The sequence below is a fragment of the Carcharodon carcharias genome, chromosome 19 (assembly GCF_017639515.1).
Source record: "Carcharodon carcharias isolate sCarCar2 chromosome 19, sCarCar2.pri, whole genome shotgun sequence".
Taxonomy (NCBI): Eukaryota; Metazoa; Chordata; class Chondrichthyes; order Lamniformes; family Lamnidae; genus Carcharodon; species Carcharodon carcharias.
In genome coordinates this window covers 9429044-9440300 of record NC_054485.1, presented here as the reverse complement: position 1 = coordinate 9440300, position 11257 = coordinate 9429044, and positions in this window count along the sequence as shown.

The window sequence follows — 11257 nt, the reverse complement described above, 5'->3', positions numbered from 1 at the left end:
TCACAACCATCTATTATTATAGCTGAGTGCCTTCTATCTCACAGTTTGACTGGCAGCTACAAGTGGTTATAGACTCTTTGATGTGGGACTATGAATTCCAATTCTTGCTGTTATAAGGGATTGTGCACTTGAATAAAATCTTTGTTGTTTGTTATAAAGCTTTATTTAGTTGAAGGAATGCAAATGTAGCAAATGAGTTTTTAATGAATGATAATGCTTTGTTCAACATTGCAAAGTCTACATTGGACACTTATGGTTTTATTTTATCTCATCTCTGCATGGGTTCTGAGGTCTGCCCATGGTGGATACTAGGTCAGTTGGCAAGGTAGATGCGTGGGCAAAGGGTGGTGGATGGGTGGGGCCATGGGTTGGCATGAGTTGGCAATAGGGGTTATAAAAGGCCTCAGGGGTGGGTACAGGGGCATAGGTTGGCATGGGGGTTTGTTGGGTCATGGGGGTGGGTTCAGGGAGGCAGGGGTGGGGGGGGTCAGGTTGGGCCTCGAGAGGGGGGGACTCAGGCCTCGGGGACTGGGGTCGGGTCTCAAAGGTGGGGTTCGGGCTTCAAAGGGCAAAAGGGAAGTAGGCATTTAGGCCTCAGGGGTGCGGTTGGTCGAGCCTCAGTGGGGTGGGGGTGAGGTCGGGCCTGTGGGGTTGGGGTGGGGTTGTGCCATGCCTCAGGGGCGGGGTGGGGGGGTTGTATCGGGTCAGGCTGGGCCTTGGGGTTGTGGTGGGGGGTGGGGGTTTGGGTTGGGTCTGGCCTCATGGCTTACACAGCACACACAGGCTGCTTATACCTCCTGGGGTCTTGCAGACCGCAGTGGACAAGCACTTTCTCATCAATCTGTTCATCTGCTGCTAATAAAAAAAAACCTTCCCCTCTGGTATGTTGGACCCGCTGATCAGATTCAGTGCACTTGCAATGCGATACAAAAGAATGTCACATCTTTGAGTCACGTTCCCTTGGTCCACGAACTGCGCACAATATCACACTGAGTTATAGCTATATTGGGCACATTCTCTAAACGCAGTCTTTGATGGATTTACATGGAGAATGTTTGCATGAAGACAGGAGGGCGATGGTTAACACATAGAGAGAGAGAGAGAGAGAGAGAGAGGTGCGCCCAGGCAGCTGAACAGTGCCTTAAATGTAGGGCACCAGAAAGACAGCACCAAGATGACAATCTTCCAAATAAAAGACAAGGAATAAAATGCCCACAGACCAGGAATTACACCAGGCCCCTCAGTGTGGCTCAGTACCACACTGCACAACAACTTGCATTTATGTAGCACCTGTAGCATAGTAAAACATTCACAGGAGTGTTGTTAAGCAAAATTTGACACTGGGCTACATAAAGAGGTATTAGGATAGGCAACCAAAACCTTGGTCAAAGAGTAGGCTTTAAGAGTAGGGAAGAAAGAGAAGCAGAGAGATTTAAGGAGAGAATTCCAGAGCTTAGGACCAAAGCAACTGAAGGTACAGCCATCAATGGTGGAACAATAAAAACTAGGAATGTGCAAGGGGCCAGAATTGGAAAAGCGCAAAGATCTCAGTGGATAGTGGCCGGGGGGGTTGGGGGGTTGCGGTCTCATAGGGATTTGAAAGCATTCTGACAATTTTATACATCAAGGTGTTGCCAGACTGGGAGCCAATAGCAGCAAGCTCAGGGGTGATGAGTGAACGAGACAGTACGAGCAAGTTAAATCAGTCGGGTTTTTATGACAACCCAGCGTTTTTCCTGCTTATTTTCTCCTGGTGCTCGAAGGGCGCAGATTACAGGTCACAATAGGGCAAGGTGAAGCCACAAAGGGATTTGTAAACAAGGCCCATATACAGTAGCGGACGTGAGTTTGTTGCGTTCAGGACTTGCTGATAATTTACATTCACAGTTTGAATGTAACTTGACATAAAACACAAACCGAATGTGGAAAGCAGTACCGCAATTTCCATTTTGCTCATGAATTCAAACGCACACACACATACCTCACACACACACACACACACACACACACACACACACACAAAATGGAAGCACTTGATTTTGTCAATTAAGGAATGAATGATGAGAATTTAGGAAGGGAAATTATTTCTTAAATGAAGTCTTTATTCGAACAGCTTAAAAGTAAAATTTCACCCTCATTTCATTAAATGAAAAATGGAACTCTACTGTCTTAGAGGAATTTACTGGTAGGAACACGGGCAATTTGAGAACTAGGAAAATATTTTCTTAAATCGGCAGCTCTGTTTTTTTGCAGAAGGAACAAAGTTATTGCAATCTACAATATTGGACCAGATCTTGCTAGAGAGGGGCACCTCACAGCGTGGCCTGTTAGTAAAGACTCTTTTCTGGAGCCTTCAGCTCTAAAAATGTTTGTGCTGTAGCTTGCTGATAGTCCGAGTTTATAATGGCAAAGGGTGGGCAATGGGACATCTGAGAACTCAGTGAGCGATGGCACCAACAGTCTATTTTCTTAAACAATGAGATTTAAAGATTGAGAAAGAAACAGAAGGAACAACAGGGAAGGGAGATGTATTGGAGTTAAGTCAGGTACAGAACAAAAATAGAGGGAAAGAAAGATTAGACTAAGAGACAAAGAGAGACAGAAAGAAAAATAAATAAAATTTGATCATTCTAAAATCTCTAACAACTATTTCTACACACAGGAATGAGGGTCAACAGTTTAAATTGTCCCTTTATAGGCTAGAGAGATCGGTTGGTATTGCATTAACAATCATCATATCTTTGAAAGGGTCCTTATCCTGTTAATTATGAGCTCTAAGTTTCTATGGTAAGTTTAATGGGCAACTAACCTGCAAGTCTAGCAAGTTCTTAAAAATAATGGGATAGCTCAAGACAAGATGCCATTTGAGAGATCCAATCGATGGAACCGTGCAAATCAACCAGCTGTGTCTGGAGATTCAAAACTCATGTCATAAGTGTGCATCATTAACACACCATTTCTTTTTTTAGCCAACATGTTTTACCCCATTATACCACTGCATGTTTCCACAATTGTTTTTAAAAAGCTGTTCCAATAATTGCTAATAATATTCCTGACCCAAATTGACAACAGTCATCCCAAGTGTCAATCTCGGTCTTACATTTGGACTCAACTGGATTCTACAATTGGACTCAGTACCACTGCTCTAAGGAAGGGAAAATTCCTCCATGTAATCATAATCCAATGACCCTTGCTGGAACTTGCACTTGTGTGGATATTACATAGAAATTACAACCTGGAAACAAGTCGCTCGATGAGGGCAGTCCGCGTTGGTGCTATTTCCGGCAAGGACTCAATGGACCCAAATGGTCTCCCTCTGTGCATTAATAACTCTCAGTCCTCCCAAGACAGTAATCCTCATCTCATTGGTCTATTCTACTCCATTTATTCTCCTTTCCTTTACCCTGTTCTTAATTGTTGGCATGGCTTCCGCTTCAATCACTAATCTCAGTACAGATTGCACAATCTCCAAACCCTCTGTGTAAAATGGTTTCTCCTGCTGACACTGGAAACACTCTCTGCCTATTCTGTGCCCTCCCGTCATTATTTTAAAGCACTCGCCCTGCAATCTCCGCTTCTGGTGAACCCCTGTTTTCCAAGCATTTTCTCACATAAGGCATCAGGCCCAGCTAATCTGCACCGGTGCCCTCTCTATTGATTTGACCTCCCTCCTGCAGTGCGGAGCCCAAACTGGGCAATGAGCACAGTCAGGCTCAGTACTGCTTCACCCCCACCTTCACTCACCAACCCCCCCACTCCCACCCCATCGTTACTCTCTGTTGAGCCTCGCAAATACCAAATGGGTAATGAATGGAGAAGAACTGTGGAAAAGGACACCAACAAGAGACACACATTCAGGAGAGAAGAAAAGCTCAGTGAGATGAAAGCCAAGACAGCGGGATATAAATCTGAGGAGCTTGTCAATCGAATTGTACACTGGGTCTGATTACAGAGTGCAGGAGGCAGTGTTTTGTTACCTTGAGGCTTAGCTATTCCAATGCTTACAGGGCCAGCCTCAAATCTTGCATCCTCCCACCTTCTTCAACCCTGCAGTCTGCACCCTCACACACCAAGTGCTGTTCACCTATCACCACAGTGCCCACTGACCTACACCTACACACCTTGATTTTTGACTTCTCACCCTTGTTTCCAAATCCCTCCAGGGCCTCAACACCCTTCCTGATTTCTCTATAACCTCCTCCAGCCCGCTGAGACATCTGTACGCCTCCAATTCTCATCTTTTCAGTGACCCCTATTTTGAGCGCCTTGCGTATTGGCCAAGGCTTCAGCTGCCTGGGCCCAAATCCCTGGAATTCCCTCCCTAAAAAAAAAAGAGGCGGAGAGGTTGAGATACTCCTTAAAATTTAGCTCTTTGGCCAAGCTTTTGGTCATCTGTCCTAATGTCTCCTCTGGCTAAATCTCAAATTTTTAGGGACACCCTCAAAATGCCTCGGGACATTTTACCACATTAAAGGTGCTATATAAATGCAAACTTTTGTTGTTGTCGTCGAGAAGAGCCACATGGTTGACATGTAGCGTCGTGATTCTGAAGAATGAGCAAAGACCAGTGACACGCTGACTTTTCAGCCAAGAACGGAGATAACCGAGAGGTTTATAAAATAGGCGGGGACAGGTAAAGAGGGAATATTTGCCATAAATTAAATTGCAGGAGCAGGAGGTGTCTCAATCAGTCAAGAGTTAATTTTAGAACATACATGAGAGAATTCTTCTTCACACAAAGGCTCAAGGAATGGGCTCCCGATAAAGTAAGGAGAGAAAAAAACCAACTGGACATTTATTTTTTTTCAACAATCATTTCCCGGGACGAGGGCGTCGCTGGCTGGGCCAGCATTTATTGCCCATCCCTGATTGCCCCTTGAGAAGGTGGTGGTCCCTGTGGTGTAGGTACACCCACAGCGCTGAGAGGGGACACAGTTCCATGATGCTGGGTGGTCCGTCCAGTTTTATTCCTTGTTGACTTTGCAGCAGTTCTGTACAACCGAAAGGCTTGCTGGGCCTTTTCAGAGTCAATCTCACAGCTGTGGATCTGGGGTCACATCTATGTCAGACCAGGCACAGACAGCAGATTTTGTCCCCTAAAGTGAATGGGATTTCAGATGGGCTTTTACAACAATTGATGATAGTTTCATGGTCACCATTACTGGGAGCAGCTTTCAATTCCAGATTTATTGATTAATTGAATTTGAATTCCACTAGCTGCCAAAGTGGGATTTGAATCCCATGTCCCCAGAGCATTAGCCCGAGTCTCTGGATTACTAGTCCCGTACATTACCACCATGCCACTGGCTCCCCTTCTCACAATGACAAGGATTGGGAAGGCTGGGGTCTTTCGGTGGGGTCTTTCTGTTAAAATGGAACAAGGCGAACCAAGTGGATCCCCCCCTCATCTCATGGGGACAGTGGGGAAGCACCAGATTCTTCCCTTTGCCACTTATTTGTAAAGTTCTGATTTCGCATCCCTCTCCTATACATGTATAAGCAGACGGAGGTGACCTGTCTGTCCCTTCTCTCTCCAAACATCTCTTTCAACATCTAATGCACCAACATGGCTTTAGGGTGAAAGGGGAAAGGTTTAGGGGGAGCTTCTTCACTCAGAGTGGTGAGAGTGTGGAACGAGCTGCCATCTGACGTGGTAAATGCGGGCTCACTCTTAAGTTTTAAGAATAAATTGGATAGATACATGAATGGGAGAGGTCTGGAGGGTTATGGACTGGGTGCAGGTCAATGGGACTAGCGGAATAATATTTCGGCACAGACTAGAAGGGTCGAATGGCCTGTTTTCTGTGCTGTAGTGTTCTATCGTTCTATGGTTCTAACAGCGGCTCTGAGTTACAATCAACTCCCTCGGCCTGTTTTCTGTCCAGCTCAGAAACTAATATTTTCACTTTTCTCCTGACAACAACTTCCAATTTATACAGGAGCGTTATCAGATCAAATTGAACACTGCGCTGCAGGAGGACATATTAGGGCAGGAAAGAGGTTGGTTTGAAGAAGCGTCTCAAAAGGAGGAGAAAGAGGCAGCGAGATTTAGGGAGGGTAATTCCAGGGTCTCGGGCCCAGGAAGCTGAAGGGACAAACACCAATTCTGGGGAGAGGGGCCGGGACGGAATAAATAGGAAGGTCTTATTTTCCCTTAACAGAGAAGGTGGCATAGATTGAAACCAATTGGCAGAATGATTAGAGGCAGTTGAGGAGAAACTTTTTATCCAGAGGGTGGTGGAGGTCTAGAACTCAGTGCCTGAGATGGTGGTGGAGGCAGAAACCCTCACTGCATTTAAAAAATATTGGACGAGCACTTAAAGGCCAAAGCATACAGGCCAAGAGCTGCAAAGTGGGCTTAGGCTGAACAGTTCTTTTGGGTCAGCAAAGACACAGGGTGGAATCATCCTAGATTTGCAGAAGTGCAGTAGCGCCTGTATCGTCCCAAACCCGCCATATTAATTATGCATTCCCAGGAAACACGCCGTTTCTATGGCAGGCGGGCTCTCATTCACCCACCACACCATCAACTTGCCACTTCATCACGCCGGGCGGCATATTTAAAGTGCAGCCGTGCGCACACCTCTCAGTGCTTCCAGCCCAGGACTGCTGCACAGAAGACAGGGGGGCCCTGAAAGGTAAAAAGACTGCAGCACCACCCCCCCCCCACCCCTACTTCAGTGACCTGTCCCTCAAGCACCTTTTGAACACCGTGGAGACTCGCCCTGATGTCCCCCTACCCCGGCTCTGGCTGCAGGATGAGCAGCGACACCACCAATCCAGCACGGGAGGGAGGTGGTAGCGATGGTCAGCGCCAATGCCCTGCAAAAGAGGACAGCCACCCAGTGCCGCTACAGGGTGAATGGTCTCATCCATTCTGCCAGGGTAACTCAATGTTCTCATCACCCTCAACTCTCACGCTCACAAACCCATCACACAGCCACAGGGATCTCACACCTCCAGGGGCAACGCCACTAACTCTCACACACACCCTCACATCTCCATCAGGTTTATATCCTCTGGAGCTCATATCCTCACCCTGTCCATGGCTCCGCTCACCACACAGACATTCCACTCAGTGCCATGTGTCCTGCTCACACTCTCTCCATCTGTTTCCCTGCAGGAGAAGCTGGCTCACAGCAGCAGGGAGAGGTCCCAGACCGGGGGGGTGGAGTGGCCCACATTAGGCCCCTCACTCCCTTTGAGGAGTGAGCCATCACGCTGACTGGTGAGAACGTGGACTGTGTCTGTGGTGACAGTGAGGTCAGCAGCAAACACCCTCGTGAGGATCCTGCACCACATCATCCCTCTCTCAATACAACTGTGAGTGCTCTCTCTCTCTCCTGTTTTTGACTCTGCTGCCATGCACTAATTATCTCTAGTTTGTATCACAGGGAGCTCTGCCAAACGACTGACACCCTCAGGGAGCCAGTACCTCAGCTCCATCCAGGTCCTCACCAGCAGCCAAGAGGACTCCTGCTCCAGTGAAGAGCTGGAAATAAGCAGCCTGGAAGACCCGTCACAGCGCTTACCCACACCCTGCACCGGCGCAGAGACACACACCTCGGTGGGACCTAGATCTAGAGCAGGCTCAGGTTCACAATCTGGTGGTCACCGCACGGACACGTGTCCGCAGCAGGAGGAGGCAGGTTCAGCCGAGCTCCCCAGCGCTCGGAGGACTGCTGGGGAAGAGGCATCGGTGAGGTCCGAATCAGGAGACGAGCCTCTGGATTTGGGCTTCCCACTCATCGTGGAGAGTCAGCAGAAGGCAGGGGAACATCACACAGGGATGTTGGAAGCTCTCAGCAGAGGGGCACGCGAGTCGGAGGAGTGCGTCCGCCTGCTCTCTGATGCAGTGGTGCCCACATGTACACATATGGAGGTCCTCATGGGGAGGATGATGGATGCCATGGAGACCCTGGTCCAGCAGAACGCGGAGATGTGTACAGACCTGCATTCCATTACAGGGGCCACGGGTGAGCTCCTGCTGTGGTAATGCGAGAGGGAAACGGGGCACCTCAACGTCCCTCCAGGTGCTCCTTCCCCTGAAGGAGTCAGGCCAGGGTCCCTGAAGGGAGGAGGAGTGGCAGCAGCCGGACACCCCTGGATCATCCACTCAGGAATCTCTGAGGCTGTGCTCTCCCTCCGAGTCCCCTTTGCCTGTGAGCCCCTCAACCTCGCCCTCGGTCACTGCAGAGGGAGCAGCTGGACAACGAGTGATTCAGGAGGAAGAAGTGTGTGTGTGTGTGTGTGTGTGTGTGTGTGGGGCAGGGCCTGTCGGAGCCTCGTGCAAGCTCTGACCCACACACGCGGATCCTTCCTGTATCACACTCACCTCAGTGACCTGAGCATTTTCAATGCTGCTGGGGTTCACTTTGGGTTGTCCATCTGAGCTGATCCTCCTGCACCCACTGATCACACTCCCATACAGCACATGATCTCGCCCATCATATCTGTTGGTTCACTTCTGATTTAGACAGCGTGGTCTTGATTCATTTTTTTGTAAGCAGCCCTGCCTTTTCCCCTCTCCCAGTCACCTATTTCCTTCCCCCATCACTGTTGACCACCCCCCCCTCGGCATCACCTTCCACCTCCGCTCCGTGACCGACCAGCCACAGCCCTTTTCCTTCGGGAGTGTCCAGGTGAACGTCCACGTTCCCTTCCTGCCCTAAAATCCCTCCTCCACCCACTTTTAACCTCCCCGACCTCCTGCTTCCCACCCCCAGCGTCCGTCTGCCTCTGAGTCCCCACCAACCACCCTCACCGTCCTTTCTACCAAAACCGTCGAAGCCTCACCCTCCCACCCTACCGCCTCACTCTGCCCTCGGTCATTCTCACCATTCCCTCAGATCACTCCCCAGGGGGCAGTCATGGACTCATCAGTGCTTCCTTTACACACTTGCCGGGACATCCCCACTCCAGATCCCTTTCTCCCTTGGAACCCTTCCCCCACCACCTCCCCCCCCCCCCACCCTCAGACTCACCTACTTGGCCCTCCACCACCCCCAGTACCCCCCCAGACTAGCGACCCCCCTTTCCTGACTCCTTCAGACACCCTTACTTCTTCCTCCACCCTTAGTCCTTCCCCATTCCTGACTCCTCCCTCCACCCTTACTCCCTGCCCTTTCCACACTCCTTCCACCCCCGACTCCCTCCCTTCTCCGCACTCCTTCCCTTACACTATCCACCCCACCCTTTACACCGACTTCCCCGATGCCGTCTTCTCCCCCGTTACCCCCACTCCCTGTACTCCCTCCCTCCTCCCTCCCTCCTCCCAACCTCACCCCTTCATTTCTCCCCCCTCCCAACCTCACCTCATCCTGACAACTCTTCCTCTCCAGGTCGTCCCTAGACCTTCATGCCCCCCTCCCCACCCGGGTACATCTTCCTCTCCCAAACACAGCTGGACCTTCCTCTCCCACCCCCTTGACCATCATCCGTTGCGAGCATCAACGGTGACTTTCCAACTCCCGTGAGCTGCTTCGCAGCGGAGACACGTCCATGAGAATCCACCCCGCAGGCTGTGGACGTTCCTCCAGCTGTTGGGTTCCGGCATCTTCTGCCGCTCGGATATCCGGGATGCGAGCAAGGCTCTGGCGGTAAAGTCCCGACTTCTGCAGGTCACAGTTGTCAAGGTGTGCTCTGCGCCCGCGTGCAATCACTGCTGATGTGGACGGACGATCCAGCGGGGTGGGGATGGGTCCGATGGGCTGGCCTTATAATGGGACGCTGATGTTTTATTACAATGAGGTCCCCGACATCCAATGGCGGGAAAGGTGGCCCCACCATCGAGGGGGCTGAGCGGACGATCGCAAACCGGTTCCACGGCGTCGTGAAACCAGTTTCTGGCCTTCTCGCCATATTGTCCGCTCAGGGCACCCAGCACGCCTGACCCCGGCGTAGCACGGCCGATTCCGCCCACGATTGGCTGACCACATACCTCCCTTCTGTGCCGCAAATTTTCTACTGCGGTATAATTCATTATTTTTTTTCTCGGCATCACCAGCCGTTTGAAATTGCGATCTCAAATTTACCCGAGGAGCTGAAATCATTTTCTGATTGTTTTTCTTTTTTTTTTGTTTGCTCGGTAGTATGACCCAGCAGCTTTTGTGCCGTCACCCTACTCCTTGAAAGGCTGGGAGCAAGCCTGCCTGCAGCAGGGGAGCTTGCCTGTGTGCGGCGCTGTCTAGCATGGGTTTCTTTGCAAAGAAGGGCAAGTGACATCCGAAACAAAGAAATGAGGCAGAGATCATTAACTCTTTCAGCGCAGGGAAAGGGCCTCAAGGAAGTAAAATGTAACACTCACACTGATACGGTCTGCCTGGGCAGACTCAATCAATCAAGTGTCAAGAGGGAGCTGCGGCAAACCGGCAAAGCACGGGCAAAAGCGCTCTCTGTAACACTGGTCCACGCATTTCTCCCGCTCTCTCCAAAATACTCACCAACACTACGCTGGAGTAATGGGCTTGGGGAGGAGGGGCAGAGTCCGACGCTGATGTACGGATTACATTTTTCTTCTCACTGTCATTCAAGGGAGTAAGTTGCAGTCGTTGGGGGGGTGGAGGGGGGTGGTGGTGGTGGTGGTTGGGGTGGAGGGGGGGTGGGGGAAGAAGGACACACTGAAATCTTTCTCCTCTCTTTAAATGTGTTTTTTTTTTAAGATTAATTATTAATTTACTGGAGGGGAAAAAAAACACATTTATCATCAATCTTGATTTAACACAAATAACCTCTCCAGAGTGAACAAGTTGTTATTTAATTTGAAGGATTTTCAATCAGAAAGTAAACCCTCGATTCACAAAAAGCCCTTTCTCTCTCTCTCTCTCTCTCTCTCTCTCTCGATGCAAAACCCAAGATGAGGGCGAGTTTGTTTACAATTTCTTCTGGATTCAAATTTAGAATTGAATAAATTTTACAGAATTCGGAGTTAAATTGCAAGGTGAGCCTTGCACATCTTAGTAAAGGTCTCCATTCAAACCTAGAGAAGCAAATTCCTTTGTTATTTTATAGAATTTAAGGGAATATCCCCGATAATTTTGGGGAATCGTATTTTTGGAAATTGTACCTAGTCTAGCGGGGGGGGGGGGGGGGGGGGGGGGAAGAACCACAAGCCAATTAGGCCTATTCACCAGCAATTATCTCACCATTCCTTCCTCATTTCCTACTCTTCTCCCCCTCCCTCTCCCTCTCCCTCTCCCCCTCCCCCTCCCCCTCCCCCTCCCTCTCCCCCTCCCACCGCTCCCTCTCCCCCTCCCCC